We start from the raw sequence: 16,447 nt of genomic DNA on the forward strand, positions 1-16,447 counted from the left end.
TGGATGGGCTAAAAATCGGATATTGGCTGGCAGTCTGAACGCGGCCTAAGTGTCCAGCTGGAGAGGCCAGAATGAGCTCCCTGATACATAAATCAACATTGATTTTTTTATTGATTTTCATGATCGCTGTTGTTGATTTCCACAGACAGCACCGCTGTAACCAGAATATGTTGGACACGGTTTAATGAGGCCCTCAGATAGCGATCCATTTGGATGTCGTACTGTATTTATGAAACACGGGACGTAATTGAGATTTCTATTCACTCATAGGTTTTTCACCTCTTTTAGTCCATTCTGATGTTTTTCAGCCCTTTCCAGCCTTGAGATGAGTCAGAAGCACCACAGTCTTAAAATACACCAGGTTTTTCTTTCCCATTCTGTGTCTTGGGTCCATTTGTGTTGTGTCTCTTGTCTGTCTGGTTCGTATATAAATAAATAAGCTAAAAATGGTTTCCAAAACTTACTTTCCAAATCTGTCCCTTTGTGTCCCCGGTCTATTCTTCTTTACTGCAGAACAGAGCAGATGGCATCACCGGGCTACAGTTCTTCTGAGACTGGTCTGGTTGCGTCACAAACGTTGTCTAATCACAGGTCGGGGTGTGATGAAGCGATATAAAAGTAAAGATATCAGACGAGAGCTTGGGTACCTGAGAATGTGACACTTCAGTCTGTGAAATAAGGCACATTTATACCATAACTCCATGTATGGATTCCTGCAGCGCCCCATGGAGGTTGGGCAGGGTTGTGGCATATGGTGCACTTGTGAACAGATGTTTACCAATTCCAATGATGTCTTCATGTTTAGCTGTTACTTGTGGGTTCTTCTTTTCCCCACTAAAGAATTGCTGGGTACTCGCGTATATTTATTATGGCCCTATTGTATCTGTATGAATTTTGTTTTTTTCCTCGTTTTTCTCTTTCCGACAAAATGAGGGCTTTTTTGCCCCCCTAAACTTGCCCCAAAAGCCAAATGCAGCACACGGAGCACACAGTAGTTTGTCTGGTTTACTTTATTACCCACAACAGGGAAGAAGAGCAGGTAGGAATGCAAGACAAGGGTCAGGCACCAGAGAACCGGAGACCAGGCAGGATCCAGAAACAGGCAGGGTCGGCAACGGTCAAGACAGGGAATGCTGGTGGGTGTTGCATCTACAAACATAGAGTGACTATCTGGCAGTGAGAGTGCAGGAGAGAGGAGCTTTTATGCTGTCCTGATTGTTGAGGAGCTGCAGCTGGGAGAGCAGGTGAAAGGAGTGAGTGACGAGGTGGGCGTGGCTGGCAGATGGAGTGAGCAGGAGAGACAGGAGCAGAAAACCACTGAAGGCTGGTGGCCCAACCATGACACACAGACCTTCCTTTCTGTCTAATCTGCTTTTATCCTATAAACCCTCGTGGACCCATTATTAAGGCCCGAGCATTTACATTGCGAAGGCCCTATTGTATCTGTAGTCTCGTTTTTCTTCTCTCGAAATGAGGGCCTTTTTTCCCCTTAAACGTGCCCCAAAATTTCGCACGCAAGCCAGGCCTGGCGGAAAGTGTGATATTTAATGGTTTGCATTAATGTGCATGGCCCAATGGCTCAACAGCGCCCCCTAGAGAACTTCGTGCATCAAGCCCCACAATACAGGAAGTCGGCCATTTTGAATTAATCGTGTAATTTTGGCGCAATTTATGCCATTTCTTCGGACGCTTCTTCGCCCGAACCGTAACTTGCACCCAGGTGTGTTATACATCAAAATGTGCGTCTCGATCCTGCAACGATGCGCATTACTTTTCTCAGTCAAAAGCGTTACCGTGGCGACGCTAGATGCCAAAAAGCGCGCCCCCCCCTGCTTAGCTGCCATAGCTGCCTGCGCGGCGCAAGGAGAAGTTTCCTTCTCTCCTATTGGACGTGCTGAGTTGTGGTCACAGCGCGGCACGGTGAAATTTTTTTATTTTTTTTTTTTTTTGATATTTTTATCCCGGTTTTTTCCCCATTTTATCACCCAGTGCTCCTACCTAACAGTCCTGGGCATTGCCATCCTCTACCAACCCCGGGAGGGCCCTGCACTGAGCTCAGGTCTCCTCCTTAACCTGAGGAGTGAGCAGGCCGCTTCTTTTCACCAGACAGGGTGGGGTTTCTCCGGCCGGACGTAGCGCGTGGAAGGATCACGTTATTCCGGCCGGATCCTCCCCACCCCATCTGTTCCCCGGTTGGCCAGAGGGGGCAGTAGAGCCCAGGACTGCTGCATGTTTTTGTGAGAGTAGCTCACATAAGCTACCCAGGGGAACACGGGGAGAACATGCAAACTCCACACAGAAAGATCCTTTCGCCAACCCCACCCAGGGTGTGGGCATCGAAGTCATGGGGGAACTAACACGCACTTCAGCGCCCACAGCGTCCCCGGCGGGAATTGAACCCAGGACCTTCTTGCTATGAGACGGCTGCACTACCTGCTGCACCACCGTGCCCCCTGCGGCACGGTGAAATTAAAAAAAATTTCAATTCGGGCCAGCAGAGCGGTCCGCTCTTGCGCTGCGGTAGCACATACACAATGAATGGGATCACCGGCAGCGGTCTGCGCTTTGCGCCCTCTTGTCATGGTTCTGTCATGGTTTCACAGTTTCATAGGTTTTTTACTGTGTTACTGACTCTCCTATCATTCCAGATCCTGCCACCAGGATTTGTTAACAGCTTTGAACCGCTACAGACGGTTACGAAAAAGGAAACAACTGTATCGATTTAGCCACCGAATCGGAACAAAACAAACGGGCCACAGATCTGAAAGCAGCCTAAGACTGGACCATCATTAGGTTTAGGTCACAAAGAGGATCCTTCTGGATCTCTGCCCTGAACTGGATCCAGCTGGTTCCGACCAACATGAACCTTTCAGCAGGATAAGGTTGGTTGGTACGAACTGATGTGACTCAACAACATATGAATAAAGTTTTTATTGAATGTTTAGGCAACTTTCAGAGTCTGATATGGAGTCGTCTGCAGGTGCTGCAGGACTCCAGGAAGTGTTTCTCTGGTGATGGACCGGGATCTAGACCGGTCTCTCGAGTTACAGCAACTTTGTTTGCACCTCAATAATCAAGTTTTTCACGGCATTATCTATTATTAAGCCTTTCAGGAGTTTTAAAAACCAGCGCTTTGTTAACGCTACTGCTACTCTTCGCCTTTTCATTGTTTGATAGTTTCACACCACGCCCATGTGTGAATTAAATGACATGACTACCGGGATTAAAGTTCACTGGGCAAAAATGTAATGAAAAAAAAAGAAAATCGATCTTGAGACATACAAATCGATTTTTAGGAATTAATATGGCAATCGAATTAGGCCACGTTTCCAAAAACGGATATTTCCCCCTCTACGTTTTGAAAAATACCATAATTTACGCAGGAACCCACATAAATATATGTTAAGGTGCTATGAGCAGCCAAACCTGCAGGGGGCAGTGTAACGAGAAGATAAAGTCATGCTAGCCAATCAGAATCCTGGAAAAAAACGTCAACAAATGACACGAGTAACTTCCAGTTACTTCCAAGATGAACCAGAGTCTTTGGTTTGGAGTGACAGAGAAGTGGAGTTACTTTTAAGTGTGACTTTAGAATATAAAACAGGTAAAATACTAGAAAATATTGACGGTGGCCAAACTAATTGTAACCACAGGTGTCACTCATGACGCTGGTGACGTTTCTGTCTCATAATGTGACGTTCTGAAGACTAAATGTTAATTTCTCTCCGTTTACAAGCAAACGTGAAGACGGAAGTTTTTGCAAATCTCCACTTTGGCCGGAGTTTTCAGAAATGATGGTTTTTGGAGACTTTGATCTTCGTTTCCGTGTAAACGAACGGCCAAAACGCATGAAAACACCACTGTTTTTGCTCCGTGTAAACGGGGCCTAAGAATCGGAAAATCGATTTCTTTCAACACAGGCCTAGTCCCCTCAATGTGGTGAAGCAAAGACTCTACTATCAGTGCGTCCTGGTTGACTTCTTACCCCGTCCCTGAGGGAGAATAAGTCAGTTCAGCCGCTTGTATTCCTGCTGGAATCGCTGCCCTGCCATGGTGGAGGGTTTGAGGGCCTGAATGATCCAAGGAGCCATGTTTTCCAGGACGTTTGTCCCTGGTGGCGTCTCCGAGCCAGACGGCTCCTGCAGGGCAGGTCCGACTAAAGGGCAATACAGCAGATTCATACAGATTAAAAAAAGAAATAAAAATACTGTCACTTTTTCTGTTTCAGTAAACATGTGAGGATTGTAGCACCCTATAATGTAATAATTACCTATAATGTAATAATTTCACCCTATAATGTAATAATTTCACCCTATAATGTAATAATTACCTATAATGTAATAATTTCACCCTATAATGTAATAATTTCACCCTATAATGTAATAATTACCTATAATGTAATAATTACCTATAATGTAATAATTTCACCCTATAATGTAATAATTTCACCCTATAATGTAATAATTACCTATAATGTAATAATTACCTATAATGTAATAATTTCACCCTATAATGTAATAATTTCACCCTATAATGTAATAATTACCTGACAATGTAATAACGCCTGAAAATGTAATAATATTTGCACTTAACTCAATCAAAAATGTAATAAAATCCAATAATGTAATAACTTCACCAATAATGTAATAAAATATCCTGACTGATATTGTAATAACATTTTTACCAATAATGTAATACCTTATTACATTATTGGGAATTTATTACATTTTCAGGTGGGTCTTTTTTTTTTTTTCTTTTCCAAAACTGATGATGTAATACTTGACAAATAATGTAATATATATGTTCATTTTCAGTACAGAGTTCTATATTTTGTGTTTTAAGTATCTAAGAATGTTATTTATGCTGGATTTGAAACACCAGAATGACTATTGGGTTAAATTGCAGACTTTGAGTATCATGTAATAAATTCCCAATAATGTAATAAGGTATTACATTATTGGTAAAAATGTTATTACAATATCCGTCAGGATATTTTATTACATTATTGGGTTTTATTACATTTTCGATTGAGTTTAGTGAAAATGTTATTACATTTTCAGGAAATGATTACATTATAGGGTGAAATTATTACATTATAGGAAATTATTACATTATAGGGTGCTACAAGGATAAGATGGATTAAATGACATTAGACTTTTTTCTTCACATCCCTGCACCTCATTTTGGTGTCCGGGGTAGGAATGTCAGAGGAAATTTGATCATTTCTTGAACTTCCTTGGAAAGCAAAAGTCCCCGTCTACGCAGTGCTCTTTAGTTTAAATGATGTCTTTAGCTTTTAAATTGTCCAGGATCCTAAAGTGTTGACGGACGGGGAAGCACACACACAGACACACACAAACGCAACACAGATCTATTTTGGTAATGGGGTGAATTGCCTTCAGCAATGTCACTCCGACAGCTTGTTTGCTGGATATGTTGTCCTCGTTTATCACTGTACGCCCAAGATGTGATTTTGTCTTCTTTTCCTCCATCAACGCAGGTTCTTCCGAGCACACTGGGAGGAGAAGAGTGTTTGTTTGCGATGCCAGTATGGAAGTGCGCTGGGGGTGTTTGTAATTATCTGCCTCAGTGCCCCAGCTTTTTTGGAAACTGAAACATGGAAGAAGACAGAAGTGGAAAAGAGAGATAAAGCACAATGTGCAAGATTGAGCTGGAGAGAGAAGAGCATTGAGTGACGAAAAGAGTGAGGAGGAGAAAAGCAAAGCTGCAGATAGTTCATATCAAGCTAAAAGTACATTACTGTGAATGAAACGCATTGGCCAAACCGTAAAAATGTGCATCCATAACCATATTACGACATCCAAGGGCAGGATGTTGGAACTGGCAGACAGCAGAGGATACAGTATTTTTTTATATTGACGGAGGTTTCTGGGGGTGATTTAAACATCTGAACATCTCCTGCAGTTATAATTCCCAAGGGAGGCTTAGAAGTGGCCATATAATTAGATTTACATGTTTTTTCTTCATATCTCAAGAAGCACATACAGTAGGAAACACCCCCACCCCAACCAATCACAGCAGTTTGTTTACTAGCCTCGGGCAAATGAGACAGGCAAATCAATATTAAAAAGAAAAACACAACTCTATACACAATTCTAATAACTTTCCAAACATGCATCATACTGATGGATTCCCTGCGATCGCGGCGACGCCGAGCCGCGATGAACCGTCCCATGAAAGCAACATGTGATGGTTATTAAGTGAACTGTCACAGCCTGTAGCTAAAGATAGCGCCGTCCAACAGATGAAATGAGATTTGGAAAAGAAAAAAAGAGAGAGGGAGGGGGAGAAGGACGGAAGGAAAAAAAAATAGAAAATCCAAATGGCCCGGAGATAAAACGGTGTGCCAGTTGTTCACAGTAACGCTCCTTGCCACAGCAATGAAGCCCGGAGAGGAAATGGATGGAAAAGATGACCCTCCACAATAAAGAGGCGCCGCTATCACGGCTGTTACCTGTAAATGTTGCAGAACAATGGCCTCCACTTATCACTCATGAGAGAAATAATGCAGCCACTCGTCCACGGACGGAGAGCTGCGTCTAAATTGGAGATAAGAATAACACTGGGAGGGGAGACGCGGTGAAATGTCCAACAGATACGGATGAATACCACGAAAATAAACCATAAAAAACACCCTCCCACATATTTTGCACAATAACAAACACGTGCTAATGATAGACTGTAATCATGCAAGAGCACAGAAAATGGGTTTGAGTGACGAATGAATCGTTACGGTCCTTCTTTCACTCACGATGTGCAGATAAAAGGTAGTTAATTGAATGAAAGCTAATTGGAGTCGTTCATTTGCACCCCAGCGGTTTCATCGTGAATCCTAGTACAGAAATCCAGATGTTCAAAACTGTGGGAGCACAACTCTCCGCTCCGTCTCCTCCCTCAAGTAGATCAATTTGTCAAATTTGGGGCACTGTTGCCTCACAAGAAGGTCCCCGGTTCGACTCCCAGGCCCAGCAGGGTCTTTCTGTGTGGAGTTTGCATGTTCTCCCTGTGCTTGTGTTGGTTTCCTCCTGGTACTCCGGTTTCCTCCCACAGTCCAAAAACATGCATGCTAGGTTCATTGGTGATTCTAAATGGCCCGTAAGTGTGAGTGTGAGTGTGTCTGGTTGTTTGTCTGTATTTGTGGCCCTGAGATGGACTGGTGACCTGTCCAGGGTGTAACTCCTGCCTCTCACTTGAAAATAGCTGGGATAGGCTCCAGCAGACCCCCGTGACCCTGCAGAGGATGGATGGAAGTTCAAATCTGATAACAAACCACAAAAAAATGAGTATTTTACACATGTTTTTGTAAGACCATGTCTTACAATGAGTTTTATTATAACAATTATGTCCCATGGGCATAACTTTTGAACCGTTGAATTTATCACGTACATATATATATCGTTGTGTTCAGCATTTCATTTGGTATACAATTGCACCTTCTTCTGGGCGAATGCTGCAATTTCCTAGGTTTTTCTCATGACAAAAGCCGGACATGCTCGTCCCGCCCCAACACAGGCGCTCATTCGCCATGAGGGGACAGGAAGCTCCTGTATGGCCGGATGACCGGTCAATCAATGTAGAGCGTACGCTCCATTTTAGCATCGCACTCTCCCGTCTGAAAACGTGCAGGACGGAGGAGTTACAGACCTGTAAACATAACAACATGTGCTTCCTCTGGCGACGGTCGAGATGAAGAGCGGCTGTTTGTGGATATTTATTGGTATAATAATGTATTTTGGACTAAATACTTTACTGGATAGGATCTAACAGATTTGTAAACGATTTGTAAATGACCTAGTTTTGTAAATTTTGGAGCGAGTGTGCACTGGAGGGGGCGAGGGCGGGCCTCCGTGCGGCAACGAGTTAACCTGATCCCACTCTTGTAAAAGTCGCCCAAAACGCCTATCCAAGTTATAACCAAAGTAAATTGAAAGCTGTTCTTGAACCGTTTGAAGTAGATAGATGGTTCTGGTCTCTTTTGAAAGATAACACTCTGAAGTGTCAGAATCAATGTAACTGCTACTGTAATTCAGTAATTTCAGTTTGAACACACTGAAATAGAAGGTTTTCATTTCAGTCGGAAATTTGTTTTGTAATCAGATGTCTGCAGATGAATCTGTGACTTATTAGCTGGAAAACACACTGAGACCACAGCCTGGAGCCTTATCTAGTGCAATTTCAAATTTGATAACAGTACCACAAAAAATGAGTTTTTGTAAGATTATGTCTTACAAAGACTTTTATTATTATTATTAGACATTAGATTATGTCCCATGGGCAGAACTCTTGAACCTTTCAACATACTGTACAATCATAATTTTGGCCTCTAATGAAAGCAGACACTTTGAGGTATCCTATCGCGTCCAAGCGGCAACGGGTTAAAGGTATTATCCATGATTTTGGAGAGCTAGCAAGATTTGAAAGTGGCACCTCCTCTAAGCCCCGCCCCCTCCTCCCCCTCCCAGCTTTAATCCTGTAAAAACTCTAACCAGGACCAGAGGCTTGGCAGGGGGGGAAAGAACCAATCAGATGCCTTCATGCCGCCCTACGGCGTAGCCTACGGCATAGGGTACGGCGTAGGGTACAGCGTAGGCTACGCCGTAGCCTACGGCGTAGCCGTGGCTCTAGAGCCTGGAGCGCACCGCTCTCCGCTCTCCACTCTCGCCGGGATGGAGACGCCGGTGGGCAGGATGCACGTTTGGGTGGGCACAGCCCCCCCCCTAAAACCGGCCTCGCTTACAGGTCAATGAGACATGGGGTAGTTTTGTTGAAAATGTGCTTTCCAAAATGTCCTGGAAAACTCGACTCCTGCAAATGCACGTTCCCCAAAGTTTGTGGGGCCGTGGCTTTGGACGGAGCGCTGACGGGAGGGGGAGGAGGGGCGGGGCTTACAGGGAGGTGCCACTTTCAAATCTTGCTAGCTCTCCAAAATCAAGGATTATACCTTTAAGGAGGGGAAGCTCATTTCCGCCTTACATCATAAATTGTGTCAGTTTATTTGTATGTGAATTCTACCCTCCGTTCCGGCTGCGAATGCTTTGCAACGGTGGAGCGGCTACAGCATGCGATATAGTAACAGTCCATCCAGTTGCTGAAATGTTAGTCCTGCTGTAGTAATATTTGTGTGTACTGTATGTAGAAATAATTAGTGATGGAAAAATTGATATTGGAAGCACGACTTGGTGCTCGAGTCCAAATAAAACTTTAATCTTTTGTTTTTACTCTCCCTCCAGGACCTGGCACAGCTGCTTTTCATCTACTCATCATAAAAGAGCCATAAAAGAGCGACCGCCGCTCACTTTGTCTCCTAACTTTAGCTGTTTTATTTTAAATGTATTACGGATTTTACACCATGAAGTATTATGTTTCAGAAGACATTAATGGCACCAGCAGGTTCTGCCAGGTTCTAATGATGTCAACGTGAAGCGTTTTTCAGCAGTCGCTGGATGGTTGTTGACAGGAACAGCGTTGGCCGTAATTCTTTATGTTGCCGTAATATCACTTAATCAGGCTACGAAATCAATTTGTATTCGCAGGACGTCGTTGTTTTAAAAGCGGTGTCAGCAAACTCCTTCTTTCTTTTTTCTCTGTGGGGGTCCAGCTTCTCCTCCGTCTGACCACTTTGCTCATTTCTTGCAAAAGTTGCAAAGTTTCTTCTATAGTGAAGTCCTTTTTGTCTCTTTTTCTTTTATCCACTTTTTTTTGTGCATGCATTTGCTAGTTTTCCAAATCTGATAGAATCTTTTCTCCATCTTTCCCAGCTGCCTTTAAACACGCTGCGGTCAGGCCCCTTTAAAAAAAACCTAATCTTGACTCCTCAGTGTTATGGGATTTCAGACCTGTCTCTCTGAGGTTTTGGAGAAAGTTGTTTTTACTCAGTTACGGTCCTTTCTGGAAAACAACTTTCAATCTGGGTTCAGGTCTCGTCATAGCACTGAGTCTGCCTTATTATGGGTGCACAATGATATTGCACTATCTCTTGATGCCAAGTGCCCTGTTGTTTTAGGGCCAGTCCCAATCCCCCCCCTAGTCCTACTTTTCAGTCCTACCCCTAAATTTTGCGCGTTCCTGTGAGGGTAGTGGTGTCCCAATTCCTCTTTGCATCTAGGGCTAGTGGACATAACGAGGGCTAGTGTGTATGAATCTATCCCTTCACAGTGAGGGATTTCAGGTGCTGACTTCGCGACCAAGGGCTAGAGAAATTTCCCACAATGCTTTACGTCATCATTTGCAGACTAAATCAAACAAAAAAACATGGCGGACATTTCTAATTTTTAGTGAATAAAATCAATATTTTGAGTTAGTTTCTGCATAAAAATGCGTTTTGATCACATTTCTAGCGAGAAATATATATTTTACTTTCATAATATTCACTCAGTGAATGTACATAATCACTCGTTTGGTCGTTGTTGCGTTGTATCTTCAGATCCCGCCAGAATAAAGGCTGATTCATGGTTCCGCGTTACACCAACGCAGAGCCTACGGCGTAGGTTACTACAGTGCGCGTCGCCGCGTAACCTACGCCGTAACCTACGCCGTAACCTACGCCGTACCCTACGCTGTACCCTACACCGTAGGCTCTGCGTCGATGTAACGCGGAACCATAAATCAGCTCTTCTCATCCCCCGAAAACATCGGAGCAAATTTCTTAACAGGCGTTATTTGGATAAACTGAGCCCAGGTTGGGGATCTTAACGGTTACTTTTACGCCTGAAAAAATATTAAAACTTAATAAAGTGGCATATTAACAGCGCTACAGCAGAAATTAAAACAGCTTTTAGCTCTGGGCTTCCTGATATGGTGTGACGTATGTGCAAACGTAACTACGCAGTCGCTTACGTACCCGAACGTAAACCACGCAGTGACGTAGCAAGTGGTGTCCCAATCCCTAGGGAACATTACAAGGGCCCTACGCCTGTGGCTTCATTTTTAGGGCTAGTTGTAGAAAGTAGGGGGGGGATTGGGATTGGCCCTTAGTACTACTAGATCTCACAGCAGCATTTGATACAGTGGACCACACAGTCCTCCTGTCACGCCTGAAAAATTATGTTGGCCTTCGCAGCACTGTACTCAAGTGGTTTACTTCATATTTGTCTGATAGAACCTTTTCTGTGGTGATTGGTGACTCCTGCTCCTCTAGTGCCTCTCTCTCTTGCGGGGTCCCGCAAGGTTCAATTCTTGGTCCAATTATTTTCTCTTTACACATGTTACCACTTGGGTCTATTATAGCCAGGCACAACCTATCATTTCACTGTTACGCGGATGATCTGCAAATCTATCTGCCATTGAATCCCAGAGATACCGATGCACAAACTTCCCTGCTTGCATGTATTGCTGACATCAAGCAGTGGTCAGCCCAGAACTTCCTGCACTTAAACCAGGACAAAACAGACTGCATTGTGTTTGGGGAAACTGTGACAACTAGCCTTGGCGCCTTATCCTCATCTGTCAGTCTTTATGTCAGAAATCTGACGTCTTGATACTCTCTGGGTTTTGGTCTTGGTCTTGATACGCTCTGGTCTTGTTTTGGTCTTGATACTCTCTGGTCTTGGTCTTGGTATTGATACTCTCTGGTCTTGGTCTTGGTATTGATACTCTCTGGTCTTGGTCTTGATACTCTCTGGTCTTGTTTTGGTCTTGATACTCTCTGGTCTTGGTCTTGATACTCTCTGGTCTTGGTCTTGATACTCTCTGGTCTTGGTCTTGATTCTCTCTGGTCTTGTTTTGGTCTTGATACTCTCTGGTCTTGGTCTTGATACTCTCTGGTCTTGGTCTTGATACTCTCTGGTCTTGGTCTTGGTCTTGATACTCTCTGGTCTTGGTCTTGATACTCTCTGGTCTTGTTTTGGTCTTGATACTCTCTGGTCTTGTTTTGGTCTTGATACTCTCTGGTCTTGGTCTTGGTCTTGATACTCTCTGGTCTTGGTCTTGGTCTTGATACTCTCTGGTCTTGGTCTTGGTCTTGATACTCTCTGGTCTTGGTCTTGATACTCTCTGGTCTTGGTCTTGATACTCTCTGGTCTTGGTCTTGGTCTTGATACTCTCTGGTCTTGGTCTTGGTCTTCATACTCTCTGGTCTTGGTCTTGATACTCTCTGGTCTTGTTTTGGTCTTGATACTCTCTGGTCTTGTTTTGGTCTTGATACTCTCTGGTCTTGGTCTTGGTCTTGATACTCTCTGGTCTTGGTCTTGGTCTTGGTCTTGATACTCTCTGGTCTTGGTCTTCATCTTGATACTCTCTGGTCTTGGTCTTGATACTCTCTGGTCTTGGTCTTGATACTCTCTGGTCTTGGTCTTGATACTCTCTGGTCTTGGTCTTGGTCTTGATACTCTCTGGTCTTGGTCTTGATACTCTCTGGTCTTGGTCTTGATACTCTCTGGTCTTGGTCTTGGTCTTGATACTCTATGGTCTTGCTCTTGATACTCTCTGGTCTTGGTCTTGGTCTTGATACTTTCTGGTCTTGGTCTTGATACTCTCTGGTCTTGGTCTTGATACTCTCTGGTCTTGGTCTTGGTCTTGATACTCTCTGGTCTTGGTACTCTCTGGTCTTGGTGGTGTCGTGGTCTCGGTTTAGGCGGTCTTGACTACAAGTCTAGCAGGAGGCAGAAATATGGTGGAACATGTGTGTTTGAGTGGATCTGCAGCGAGCGCTCGGGGAGCCTCGTTAAAGCTCTTAGATTCACTATCAATAGTGGAGGCAATCAACTCTGAGGGCCGGATTGCAGATAGGAATAATACCACTTAATCCTAGAAGTGTAGACTGCAGAAGCAGCGTTTTTATCAAAGAAGAACGAATCCCAGATGGAAAGCCATAAAATAAAGCCATCCAGTTAAATTTCAAAAGTGTAAGTGACTAATACAGATATCTAACATATATCAAATTGTCAGCACCAAAAACGAGTTGTGACTATTTAAAAAACACTGTTCAATAAACCTGAAGCCTTCAGTCCCAGAACCTTAAATGAGCTTTAGTGAATAAAACAGTCGGTCCAGATGAGCATTCCGGCCGAGACAACAGAACAAGTTACAGATTTCCTGTGTCCATTAGGAAGTATTGACTTTGTCTTTCCGAGTGCTGTAAACTGTGATTGCGAATGACACACTGTTTCACGTACTTTGCTCTGAGATGCCGAGCACAATCGCACCGCTCGCTGTTTATTCTGCCCAACAAATGGCTAATGAGGATATGATAAACAAGCACAACAAACAGAGCATGTAATTAAAAGACTGCTTAATCCAGCTGAAACCTGATACATCCAGTAGACAGGCACCCCATTCCCCACCTCCCCTTGTGCTTCTTTGTCTTTAGCAGACCTCCAAACACAAACCTAATCCCACCTGAGAACAGCACTTTCTCCATTAGGAATTCTCCCATTGTGCTGTATAAATGTATGAGCCTCGTGGGAGATTTAATTCTTGCACCGAGTCAGATCTTATGGAAACTTGTGTACGTGAGCTCTACCCAGTCAGAGCTCAGAGCTCTGCTGCATTAGAATATGCAAATCAGCAGAAATCTCTCACATACCGAGGTATGTGCTATTCTATTTAAGTCCTGCTGTCTGCAGTGTGTGTGTGTGTGTGTGTGTGTGTGTGTGTGTGTGTGTGTGTGTGTGTGTGTGTGTGTGTGTGTGTGTGTACTGCAGACATTATGCTGCCTTTTTCTTTGCAGTGTTTGTAAGAACAAAACAGAGAAATTCACATTTTCTGCTTTCGAAGAAGGGGGGAAAGGAGGTTTATGGGCAGATGCATAAGATGCATTCTGACTTTTCCCACATCAACGGGATTAGAAGGATGAATGACAGCGGATTAGTGTTGGATCTCACCTGATCATATGCATCTCACTTCCACCACCACCCTCTTTTCTAATCAGAGATTTGGCTTGTACTGTACATGTTCCACATATTCCTGCGATGACCTGTCGGTATATTAACTGATTAGAAGAGATTGATTTTTCTGCCAGTGAATGTAGCTTCGGCGGGCCGACAGCCTCGCCGATGATTAATGAGTTTCAGAGTTATCAGAGTAGATGAGTCGATGTGCGGATCAATGGTGTAACACTACAAGGTCATTCCTGCTGAAGATAAAGCGTATGCTATGCAGATTCCTCCGTAACGCCCTCAATGTGAGGTCCAACTCTTCAACACAGCACCTCCGTGAATAGAAGATTACTAGCTCTGTGCTCGTTATCACTTCAGTATTCAGTCATTTTATGGTACATTGTACTTTGATGTATCTTAGAAGGAAATATTGGGCTATATTACAGACTCTGCAGTCCCTGTAACTCAGAAACGAGAAGTCAACACCTTTTGTTTGGCAATTAACATCTACTGTACAGTAAATCAGGGATAAGGAAAGTTGTCGCGGTCTCCAAATAAAATATACAAAAAAAAGGATACAAGTCTCAAATTGGAAACCCCAACATAAGGACATCAAAAAAACCCCAGGTGTAAGGGTTTTACTGACCAACTATTCCCTGCTGAAAACCGCGAATGAGATGTGTACCTGCTGTACTCTACTACCCAACTTGTGCTTTTTATTATTTTACCTTCTTTTCTCATAATTTTATTTCATTTTATTTGTTATTTACTGTTTAATTGTGTCTTGGCACTTTTAATGTTGATGTAAAGCACTTTGAATTACCTTGTGTTGAATTGTGCTATATAAATAAACTTGCCTTGCCTTGTCTTGCCTTGCTGAAAGGAATTGAAGTGTTAAAAATAAAGTACAAACCAAGTACTTTCGTGTGCTAATCAAGCACACGAAAGGGACCTGGAGATGCTAGCCAAAAGCAGGAAACCCCCCTCCCCCTCCTCCAAACTTAAAAGACCAACCCTAACCTAAACAAATAAGTTTAACTACCGGCCATCTCCAGGCCAAACTAGAGAAAACGCTAACTAAAACAAAAGGCTCAGTGAATGAGCATTGTGCGTGCAATTTGCACCAATAAAAGTCAAGGACTCAAAACCATGTCCGATGACACCACCCATGACTCTTTATGTCAAACCATTCAAAAGTTATTGCAGAAAGTAGGAACTATCACATATGGACCAATCAGATGAAGGGGGGGCGCACTTTTTGGCGTCTATCGTCGCCACGGTAACGCTTTTGACTGAGAAAAGTTATGCGTATCGTCGCAGGATGGAGACGCACATTTTGATGTTTGATGACATTTTGATTTCGGCCAAGGCGCCAAGAGACTTTTCTCTTGGGACATTGTTGGGACATGATACAGGTGTGTACCGATTTTCGTGCATGTACGTCAAACCGTATTGTGGGGCTTGAGGCACGAAGTTTTCTAGGGGGCGCTGTTGAGCCATTAGGCCACGCCCATTAATGCAAACCAGTAAATATCAAATTTTTCGCCAGGCCTGGCTTGCGTGCAAAATTTGGTGACTTTTGGGGCACGTTTAGGGGGAAAAAAGGCCCTCCTTTCGTTGGAAGAAGGAAAAAATAATAATTCCTACAGATACAATAGGGCCTTCGCACTGTCAGTGCTCGGGCCCTAATTAATCTGGATGCAGCAAAGCATCATGGGTCTGAGGAGGAGACAACCGGTCTTTTAGAGATGTGTCCACGGAGGAGCTACGTGGACAAAGTCCTATTAGAGCAAATACCTGGTTGATGCTGCAACTTTCACACAAACAGTGACGCAACTGACGTTTGCAGTGACGTAATGACGAGGCTCCACTTAGCACCCGAGCTGTGGAACAACAAACCGGTTTGATGGAAAAGGGGTATCATGGGGTATTAAAGTGATCCGGTGGTTTTCATGTATATGTACAGTATGTCTGCAGCTCTGATGCTAGACGTTGATTTTGGAATAAGCAAAGATGTGTCTGAAAGGGAAGTTTGTTACATTCTGTTCGTACATTCTGCTTTTGACCAGAATTTGTAACAAAAATGTAATAAATTTTAGCTTTTGGTGATAACTGAAATCCTTTTTTAATTGAATTTGTATGTCATTAAAACTCAAGGAAGTTGCATCACCTTGTCATTAAGGAATCAGGGGACACGAGTCCCTGATGCCTACAATGTCCAGGACTGTTTAACTTTGTTCTGTTTCAAGCAGAGTCAAGGAGATCAAACCGTTTTACAGCTCTGATTTCAGAAAACGCTGTGTGTGCATGTGGGTCAGATATTATCAAATGACAAGTGCAAGTAATGTCTCTACTCCGGAGGTGAAGGGGCAAACTGCAAAGAGCAAAGCACAAATCTTTGTGAATGAGGAATCCTGTGACTGGCTACAAGCTAAAGGCTAAATGAAGCAACACTGCAAAGAGAATTTGGCTTGTAACCAGAGCCGGCCCAAGGTGTGAGCGAACTGAGCTGCTGCTTAGGGCCCCGTGACCACTAGGGGCACCCAAGAGTAAAAATTAGAGTATTAGGGCCAGACAGGAGAAAAATAAAAATAATATTTTAGAGGAAGATT

Source organism: Cololabis saira, chromosome 13 (genome assembly GCF_033807715.1).
Source record: "Cololabis saira isolate AMF1-May2022 chromosome 13, fColSai1.1, whole genome shotgun sequence".
Taxonomy (NCBI): Eukaryota; Metazoa; Chordata; class Actinopteri; order Beloniformes; family Belonidae; genus Cololabis; species Cololabis saira.